This window comes from Megalops cyprinoides, chromosome 5, assembly GCF_013368585.1.
Source record: "Megalops cyprinoides isolate fMegCyp1 chromosome 5, fMegCyp1.pri, whole genome shotgun sequence".
Lineage (NCBI taxonomy): Eukaryota > Metazoa > Chordata > Actinopteri > Elopiformes > Megalopidae > Megalops > Megalops cyprinoides.
This window is the reverse complement of record NC_050587.1, coordinates 1,993,687-2,003,872: the sequence shown is the minus strand read 5'-3', so window position 1 is coordinate 2,003,872 and position 10,186 is coordinate 1,993,687. Positions and strand designations below refer to the sequence as shown.

The 10,186-nt window shown below is 40.7% G+C and overlaps 1 protein-coding gene across 3 annotated transcripts in view; it reads left to right on the top strand.

The window, feature by feature from the left end:
• The first annotated feature begins 441 nt into the window (after positions 1–441).
• The window catches only part of lrrc8aa (leucine rich repeat containing 8 VRAC subunit Aa), a 33,477-nt gene continuing 23,732 nt past the window's right edge, over positions 442–10,186 (top strand). The window contains exons 1-2 of one of the 3 annotated variants that reach the window (XM_036528266.1): positions 442–545; positions 1,764–1,886. The gene's annotated coding sequence lies outside the window, so the exon portion shown is untranslated. Of the gene's footprint in view, positions 546–1,758; positions 1,887–7,742; positions 7,816–10,186 lie in introns of those variants that run through there. The other 2 variants (XM_036528265.1, XM_036528268.1) reach the window with 2 other exon arrangements.

The window sequence follows — 10,186 nt, the reverse complement described above, 5'->3', positions numbered from 1 at the left end:
CATCCTAAAAAGTTTTAAACGGAAAAACCAAATGTTTCTACAATTTCTACACTTGTGTTTGTTTTCCTTTAAGAACAGACCATTCTCAGTCAACCTGGCCTACTATTCCGTATATGCCACAAACAAAGATGGTGTGGAAAGGCCCTCCTAAATGCTAGTAATGAAAAAGCCCTTAAGCAATATGTCTGCGCCCATAATGATTGTTGCGGCCCACGGCCATCGCTGTACTAGCAGAAAAAAAAACAAACGCTTTGGAAACCTTTACCCGTGTGTCTAATTTCAATGCGTTTTTGAGCTAGTCTGGAGGTGTTTTCTTTAAATCACGTCCTTCTGCGTTACTCTGCGTCGCAATGCAAAATGTTGCAGGAAGGAACGCCGCGTCAAGGCATTGGGCTGTTTTGTCTAACGCTTTTATGACTCAACTTCCTGGGTGGAGAGAAGAGCAATACTGAGGACTCGGCACTGTATGTTGCACCACCGTGTAACAAAAAGAAATGTATCTAATCAGCTGGTGTTGAAGAAATACAGCAGCTCTAACAAAACGGGTAAATTTCCTTTTGTTGGATTTATATTTGTACTGTAAAAGTAACGCTGAAGAGGGATAATCGCTTCTTGGTCGCGTCATATTGTATTGAATCATTGAAATCTAAAGGGTGGTGCTGGATTCCCGCAATAACAACCAGCTACTGTAAATTGCAGTGTTGCTTACTAGCAGTTTTCTCTGCCTTTATTTCAGCTTTTTAATACTACTGCTATCCGTGTATTCCAAATGATCCAGTTAGGTTAATCTTGTGAATTGTTAGCAAGCAGATTATTTGTTGTTGTCTTTTGGCATTATTTGTTTTATGATTATCTGGTCAGAACATTACTCTTCTTTTAAATTGTCCATAACTAACCAGTATAAGTAATTTTTACATGAGCTGAGAATTCGTTGTGTGAAGTTTGTTCAAATATCGAAAGCCTGAAAATTTTGTGGCAAGTAATAGTTCTGATGGTTGATATAGTAGTGCAGTATCTACAGCTGTTAACGTGGATTACCAAATTCGTAGAGAATATACTGTACTAACACATCTCAAAAGCTGACAAAGAATGAAAATCTGGACATTCTGGATTCGAATTCGCTGCCATGCTGACAGAAATATTGCACAATAAATTACAGTCTCCTTAGGGCCTGAAAAATTAAATAAATATTATTGAATGCCAACACAATAAACAGCACTCTTAAATCAAACGACTTTACTATATTTTTAGCCTATATATTTTACAATATTATTCACAGCAACAGATGTTATTTTCACTTAAAGCAGAACAATACAGTGAACTTCAATGGCTTTAGAAAAAGAAGTATACAGAAATAACAGTAGCTGAGTTGCACTGCTTCGAGTTAATTGCAAAGAGCAGCGCCTTTCGATTCGACAGTAATCATGTGACTTGTGAATCATGCACTTGTGAAGTGCGATGGGTTTCCCCTTGCTAGACCTGGTCTTGCATTTAATGCTTATCTTGAGTCCCTCTGACTATATATGAAGACTATCATAAGGTTCTGGTGTTTTGTCTTGAGCGAGGGCTGGTTTATTGGGTAAATACTGTATGTTTTTTAAAACTGACCAGCCATCTTCTGTTTTGACTAAACACAAGTCCTCCTGTATTGGCATTGGGACTGGCTTAGCTTCCAAAATTTTAATGTACAGTTCATGCTTTTCTGCATGATGGGCTTTGTAAAACCAAGCACGTTGATTCATTTTTTTTTCTGTCCAGAGCAGGTATAGCAGCCCACATGGCGCTAAGGGAGACCTGGGTGCCTGGCTATTTCTTAGTGTACAAACACTGGGATGGTCCCTACACACAGCTACGGGCCCTGGAGTATAGATAACACCACCACTGGGGTAAGCACTCCCTCCTGCCTTTTCACACCTGCAACCCAACAGTGTTCACACATTCACAGAGAGCTAACAAACATCTGTTTGCATTGCCTCCTGGCATGTGGGTAAATTGCCCTTAGCAGGGGTATCTGTCTCAGCATGTGGATTTAAAAAAAATGTATGTTACCACAGTAGGGAAGCCATCTTGGGAATTGGGCTTATGTGTAGTTGTGGCTTACCCCAGACAGGTCTCAATAGTATGCAAGTTAATGAGGTACAGTGTAACGGGGCTCCAATGGTCTGTGAAAATTCCTTTAAAAATTTTTTGTTCTGGTAGTTCATGGAAAAGTCAGTATTCGAGTATCCCACTGTCCTTGAAGAGTCATGGCAAACATGGAATTACCCAAATATAAAAATGAAGTTCATTGTTTCCTTTTTAGGTTGTAGGAAGTGAAATAGGTTAATCTGTTTTGCTAATTCACTAGCTTGGTGTCACTTACAATCAAGTATAATAATGTCAGAGTAGTAGTGATATTGGAAACTATTCGGCTATTTCATTGACTTGTACACTAAGCTCACTAGCAGAGTCATTGGTGGCTGGTATTTGCTGCCAAGAGCACCTACAAAACTACTACTTCGTTTTAGAGAGAATCAAGTATGTACCTTTGTCTTTGAGATTATTCAGCTGAAATTTGTTCTCTTAGCTTTCTAGAATCATAGAACAGCTCATGGTGAAGTTTACTATAGTGTGCTATGGACTTGTGTGTAGACCCCACCATCTTTACTGCTTCCTGAACAGTGATGGAGATAAGTGGCGAGATAAGTGCTTTAGCCATTGGACGATTGGGCACCAAATAAGTGCTCATAACAAGCAACGCTGAACTTTAGGTCAAATGGCTATTTTAAGATTTTAGCGAGCTTTGGATGCATATTTCAGCTGACTCATCAGATAACTCATCAAATAATGCAATACCTCAATTAACCTAAGAGCAGATTTTTCTCCAGAAACTGTTGTGTGCAACTTCAACTTGCACCATTTGCACCTTTTTAAAGAAAGCTGGTAATTCTCTTTCTGTCTCACCCATGGGTCCCTGCTCCTTTTAGTCAGTGTTGACCTCTTTGTGGAAGCACAGTTCCACATTATGTGGTTGTAGGTCCTCCCAACAGAAAAGACAGTGGGAAAGTTCATGGCACCAGAACTCTGTACCTTCACTTGGTTCCAGTTCTGATGGTGGGAAACTCCTCCATAGACTGTCATTGGCATAAGAAAGTAAGATATCAGTGGAACTCAATGGCCAGAGAAATAGATGTGACTTTTGCTAAGCTCTGTTGTAGTTCAATCTGAATATGAAATGACACGGCAGACATTCTGGATAGCCAGGAAGCAGTTGACAGTGTTGTGGAGTTCCTGAAAATACAGATTACATCCTTTAACAAAAAAGAGCCTCCCCAATTTAGGAACAACAGGTAGTCATTATGAAATATTAAATAACAAGGAAATACTCTTAATGCATGCGATGTCGTGAATAGAAGGGCTGGATAGAAAACACCATATTGATAGCTAGCTGCTTGTCCTAGCTAACAAGAGTACAGGTGGTGTGGCACCACTTTGAAATATTTCTTTGTCCCTGCGGTGTAATAGTATGTCAACTTCCTTCTTATTTCACTGGCATTTAAGCCAGCTTGAGATAAATAAAGTTAAAGCAAGCTGTCTATGAGTGCTTTCATTTTCTGCAGTAAAGTTTGTGTGATAGATTGTGTTAGGTGTTCTCTTCTGTCACATTTACATCTGATACCTAAACGTGCTGCTTATCGGCCATGCTGGAATCGTTTTTGGAGTGATGGCAAGGGCCTCCTCTTAATCACTTAATCACTTTTAAAATTCAGCTATTCATTGAAAGTGTGCCTTTGTTAACATTTGTTAAGGTGTATTTTAGAAGGCATGTCAAGTAGAACTCTAGCTGCATAGTTAATAGTGAGTTACCATTACATGTGAAACCCACAACAGAAACAGTAACTGTTTGATGCTGTATTCTTCTAAAATTCACAGAATTTCCCCCAGAAAGCCCAATATTATGTGGATTTTTCTCCTCATATCAGCAACTGAAACCCCTACATGTTCAGTATCATTGAAGCAGTGTAGCCTTGCAGCTGTACTCAAACTGCATAAAAATATTGAACAGTTAAGCAGAGCTCTGACTGATGTATCCTTTGTGTCCACAGTATATTTATTTCACAGGTCCAAGGATGACCTCAGTAAATCATTTTTCTGCCTTTGTTTGTTTTCAATGAAGTTCCACATGGGCACCTTCTATATCAAGACATAATTGCCATTGATGTGCTGATTTCCTGAAAACATTATGTAGAATATGTAAGATGATGTTGGTAATAGTGGCATTGTTACCACACAATCCTGCAAATCTGTAAGTTTTTATTGGTTTGAACCTTTGTTCTGTAAACTCATGAATTAGTGTAGCCCCAGGCCAAAAAATGTAAAGGAGTCAATTCTGGGAGTCTTGGGGAAAATCCATTTGACCATCTCAGCTGCCTCCTGAGTAGTCAGTGTCTCGGGCTACACCTGAAACCCTAAAACAATTCACACCTATGTGTAATTTTGAAAGAATTCTAAGATTTTCACCCACACAGATTGGGATTTCATCACCACCGTGTATATAGTTCCAACATCTGGAGAAAGTGAACAGAAAACAAGAGTGACCATTAGCTAGCTACCCTGGTCACCATGTACCTGAGGCTCACAAATGGCTCTATTGAAGGTTTAACCTTCAAGAAAGAGAGAAACCCCTCAAAATATTCTGAAAAGGGTAATAACTCGGCTATCTTTCGGCATCTGCCCCTGCACCAGAGATAGGTTTTTCTGTAGTTTATAACCTACACATCATCAACTAACTGGTTTTATTCTTTTGGACAATCACTGTATATCCTCTTCCTTATGAATCTTGCTGGTTTTATTTTTGGAAAAAGTAAATGTAATCTCAAGTTTAAAATAAACCCAGGCATCCTCCCCCTGGGCTGGTATGACAGCCTGTTTGCTCATTGCAAGTCATTAAAGTTTGCAGAAAGACTGAGAATCTGTGCCTTGTTTACATTTAAAGGAACAGAGAAAAAAATACACAACAATGACCCAATAGCTTATGCTGATTCCTCCTGTTTTCCAATTGGAAATGAGTTTTCACGTGAGTGGTTTATCATTCCATTAGAGACTCTGAAGCACCCGTTGTACCAGTTCTTCAGTTCTGTGTTGACATCCCTGCATTTCTTTATAGACTGCCAGGGCGAAACACACAATGGAATGGTATGGTGTGAAATCTCAAAATGCCAGCATTTGAAAGTGGGTCATGTGAAGTAAGGAAGGTTGAACATCTAAAACAATGTTTATTGTTCATCTGTCATTAGGTGAACTGGTGTGTCACAGATTAATGGTTTTATTTAGACATTATTGGCTGATGTTAGTGGCCCTCTGTGCCGCTGCTCCATTTTGGTCTTTCCTCCTTTCGACCCTGGTATGCTTTTAATATCAAACAATGGACAACAGAGTTTTATTTGCTCTGCCAGTTGTGTATAATTGTGTTGTTGTAAAACATTGAGACAAATGGCATTTTCCCTGCCCTCTTCAGTCATATTAAAATACCATGTCTTGATCCCTTGGGATGTAATAAGAAAAGGTAAAAATGTCCTGCGTGCTTATATTTACTTCCTCTTAACAGGAAACATGGGGATTGGGTTACTGGAGATGTGAATGGCACTCAAGACACTCAGTTGCTGTATGTGTTTGCTGTGGAGAGACTGTGTTGGTCTGACACATTGTATGTTTAGTGATTAGACCATTAAGAGCACATAAAATATTTACATATTCTTGTGTTCAGTTTTTAAGATTGTGTGTCTAGCGGTGCTTTCTAGTCATTTTGCATGTTTCCTGATTAATAGTAAGTGTGAAATAGGCATATTGTATATTCCCCAGTGAATGAAGGTGAATTATTAAGACTGTTATTTAAGTTGTCGTGGTATGGGAAATCATTCACGGCAACTTTTTTCAAGCTTTAATCTCTTACTGTATATGACTCAGGATATGTGACTCATAGTGGGATCTCCTGCTTCTCTTCAGGGTTGGACAGCATTGAATTCCAGGTAAAGAGAGAGTGTCCTTGGGGCTGACTTGGCCTTGACTTTGGGAGCGTTGTTAGGGGCTTTTTCAAATGTGGGCGCTCACCAGCATCTCTGAGAGTGACTGGGACTGCTGACAAAGGCCTGCCAGCACAATGGCTGCTTTGTGTTGACTGGGGGGGGGGCACATTTTGGTGTACCTGGGAGAAGCTGGCCATCCGGGGTATTCTTGCTGTCGCTGCTCATTATTTGTACAAAAGAACCTTCTGTTAATGTTAATGAAAGTGTGCTGGAGCACATTGTCAAGTCATTGGTCTAACTGGGTCTGCCCTATCAAGTTTCCCATTCAAAGAGGAGCTGTTAATTAAGAGTCATACAAGGTGAGCATGGCCCTGTCAAGCCAAATATTGGCAGACAGACTGACTCTTGCAACAGGTAGCTGTTAAAGATTCTTTGCCATTTTGGAGGTATAAAATGTTTTGATTCCTGGTTAAGGGATTATTTTTCTCAGAAATGTCTTTAAAAGGTTTCCTGAATCTCTTGGGCAACAATGGGCGGGGGGGTCTGGGTGATCTAACTTTGGAAAAATGTACAGCTTCTAGTGAAAAGATTGCACAAGATATAGTCTGGTGTCTGATCCTGTAAACTGGGCATATCAGGAATAGACTGACACACCAGTGTATTGGGAATAATTAATCTGGTCTGCTGCACAGTACGCTGTGTGGACCAATATGTTGCAGCACAGGAGGGGAGTAGATTACTGACTGTTTTTGGGCAGTGGAGAAGTGAGTTAAAAACATTGACACCAAATTTTGTGATAAAAAGACTGAGTAGTATTGAGTAGTATTGTGAAGAATCTAGAGCCTAAAGAGCTATACTTGTTCCATTTTGGTAAATGATTTTAGCATCAACCAACCAGCTTCTATCACCAGAGAACCTTCCTGATATTACATATTTAAGATTTGGCTGTAACCAGCAGGGCACTTCTGTTTCCTTGGTTCACTGTTAGAGCACATCCTCTACAAAGATCCCTAAAAAAATGAAGGAATATGCCATAAACCCAAACTTCAATAGATCCATCCAGAAAATGGGAGATAACTTTTGTCATAAAATATATTAAAGCAGGTGTGTAAATATGACTAGAACCTTAAAACTAGGTGTTCCTTAATTTACTAGAATGAGATTTTCCTGAAATCTTTCTTTATATCACTTGTGGTTTCACCAGTGTAGCTTGGTAATAGAAATCTGACTGCTAGATTAGAATGTATTGTTAAATGGGGTTAAAAGTAAACTTAGTCCTGGCTTTGTAGAATTAAAACAAGGCAAATAACAGACTGAACAGACTGAAAGATGCCTGCAGTGAAAGGCTTTCCATTAAGAGAACTGAAGCAGACGGTTGTTTAGTGGCCGTGTTTGGATTTGAAACCCTGAGAATGTGTACTGAAGACGGCTGTGGGACCTGGTGCAGGGAGTGGTGGGGGCCGGTGGGAGGAAGTGTCCGGCTCACGCTGACATGGAGACTCATATCAAAGTCTACAGGGAGTGTTTGTGGGAAGGTCGCTCATCCAGAGGGAGGAACAGAGATGGGCAGACAATGAGCTTAACGTTCTGGTTTGGACTGGATTTTTTGTGTAAGTGACTGGAGTCTCTTTTCCTGTTTCTGTTGTTGGGAGGGGGAGGGAGGGAATAGGGGGAGGAGGTTGGGGGGGGGGTGTAATTCTGCAGTACTGAGATAGAGGAGAGCAAGAGGGAGAGAGAGAAAAAAAACATTTGTACAAACTCTGGGATCTTCTTAAAGGTTTTCTCGCACAAAGAGGTCATTTTCCTGAAGGTAGGTAGCCACTGAGTAACCGACCGCTAGCTGGGCGCATTTCCGATTTTAGCATCGTCCGAGAGGGAGGAGAAGGAACTTGTTGTTTCAGAGAGGTTGATGACACAGATCGTTTTTTCCACTGCCGGCTGTAAGCTGCGGTTTTACGTGTGAGGGGAAAGTGTCTGGGTGGGGTGTGGGCTCGACGGCGGAATCAGAAACATTGTGTGTGAAGGCGGCAGGACTGGGTGTGCCATGGCATGTGCTCTGCCGCACCACGTGTGTCAAAATGCTGGTGAATATTTCATGTGCCCTTCTAAAGAAGAAAAAACATCCAAAGGAGTTAGAGCGAGCATGTGACATTCATCTTGGCATTTTTGATGCCGAAAAGAAGGACAAAGCAGTTGGGGTGAGACAGGATTAGCAGTGTCAGTTTGCAGTGTTCCAACAATTCGGACACTTAAAAGTCTAACTGTGACGAGGAACATGGCAGAAAAAATAAACCTGAAACAAAAGGACTGAAAGGAATGATTATTCTCTGAAAATCTGGTTTCTTGAATAGGCTTTGTCCTCGAACAATATTTTAACCCTGCATACAAAACTTACATAACAATTCTGTTTTATGTTACTGTTCACCTGGTAGTCAAATTTAGTGGTATGAATCTAAAGTGAAATTGGTAAATATGTGATTCTTAGCTCCAAAGTTAGCTCCAAATGTTTTTAAAAAGCATTTCCTCTGGCCGGGGGACATTTAACCCTTTACTGCCTAAACTCAGCCACTGGTCTTCATGTGTTGGAAACCTGCAATAGCATGCATAAGGTACATAGTGACTCTGTCAGGATGATCTATAGCTAAGTGTTGCTGGTGTGGCAGGTAGCGGTCCTGGATTGACCCACCTGTCATTCCCAACAGCCCAGAGAGTGCAGCTCTGCCCTTGGAGAACATGAGGCACATCGGTGACAGGAAGGACACTGAATAAACACACATGGCTCTGTCTCTTTGCTTGTCTTAATGGAGTGCTGTTTATATCTCTCATAAACAAGGACAGTGACAGTGCACTGAGAGGCTGCACTCTTACAGCATTTCCATTGGCCCAAGCATTTTTTGTGCGTTAGTCGCCAGTTGTGGGAAGTATTGAATCAAAGGATTGTGAAGACTGCAACCTTCCACATTCTGAAAAGAAAAAAAAAATGAAACAACAAAAAATCCTCACTGTGTGCTGAATGTGTGGTTTCTGAAGCGTGACATGGTCACACAGCATCAGGGCCCGTCGGTCACATCACCTCCACAGGAAAACAAAAAGTGTCCGTCATCCTGACGAAGCATGGAAGGCCCATCCTCACGCAGATAAACAGGATCTGATACTGAAGGTCGAGTCACTCATGCAGGCCGCAGGAAATGGTGTTATTGGAAACGGCTAAGAATAGGGAGCAGGAGGGGCTAGATGGCAGAGAAAAGCGTTCACACCGGTGTGATTAGCTGTTCAGTGCGTATGCTAAAACCAGTGCAGTTAGAGATTGGAAAAATTCTAGCTAATTTTGGCTTTGAGGAAACAGCGATTTAATGTTAAAAAATTTGGCAATGCTAACTGAAAACTATGAGAAGCTTAATAACGCTAATGAAAACATAACGAACCATGTGACGGAGCCTAACACGCACTACATAGCATGAAAAATAAGTTGCGTGCGAAAGGGTTTTAAAGTGCGACAACAGGCAACAATAACTAGAGTTCGCAAGCTACCTCAAATGTGTTCAAGCCCCAAAGGTGTAATGCAGTATATTACATGGAAAAATGGTATTATGAATAATATGCGAAGTGTTGTAACTCTACAAATAAATGTTAGTAGACTATTGTGGGAGTCAAAATTTACGATATCATGAATATCAAGGGGACATTCTAAAATGCTTAACGTGGCTTAATGTTCCAAAACTGTGATCAATGATCACCAAATTTCTCTCGGGCATCTCTTGTCAGAAACACTTCCTCCTGTCAAAAAATCAAAACCGAAATCCTAGGAGTATGGTCGTTATCTTACATTAAGCCTTTTCCTTATAATGGGCATCAATGGAGAGGAAAACGCTTAATGTAAGATAACGTCCATACTCATAGGATTTCGGTTTTGATTTTTTGACAGGTGGAAGTGTTTATGACAAGACATGTCCGAGAGAAATTTGGTGATCATTGGACGCTGTTTTGGAACGTGAAGCCACGTTAAGCCTTTTCACGTTAAGCGTTTTAGAATGTCCTGTTAGTAAATGTCCCAAATACCAGAATGTGTTTCGCTCCGACAAAGAGGCAGATCCGATGTTTGTAGAAAAAGACCGGAAGATTTATTTGCACAGCCGGCCGTGGGAACACCAGCATTGAGCATAAGTTCAACAAGTATATCA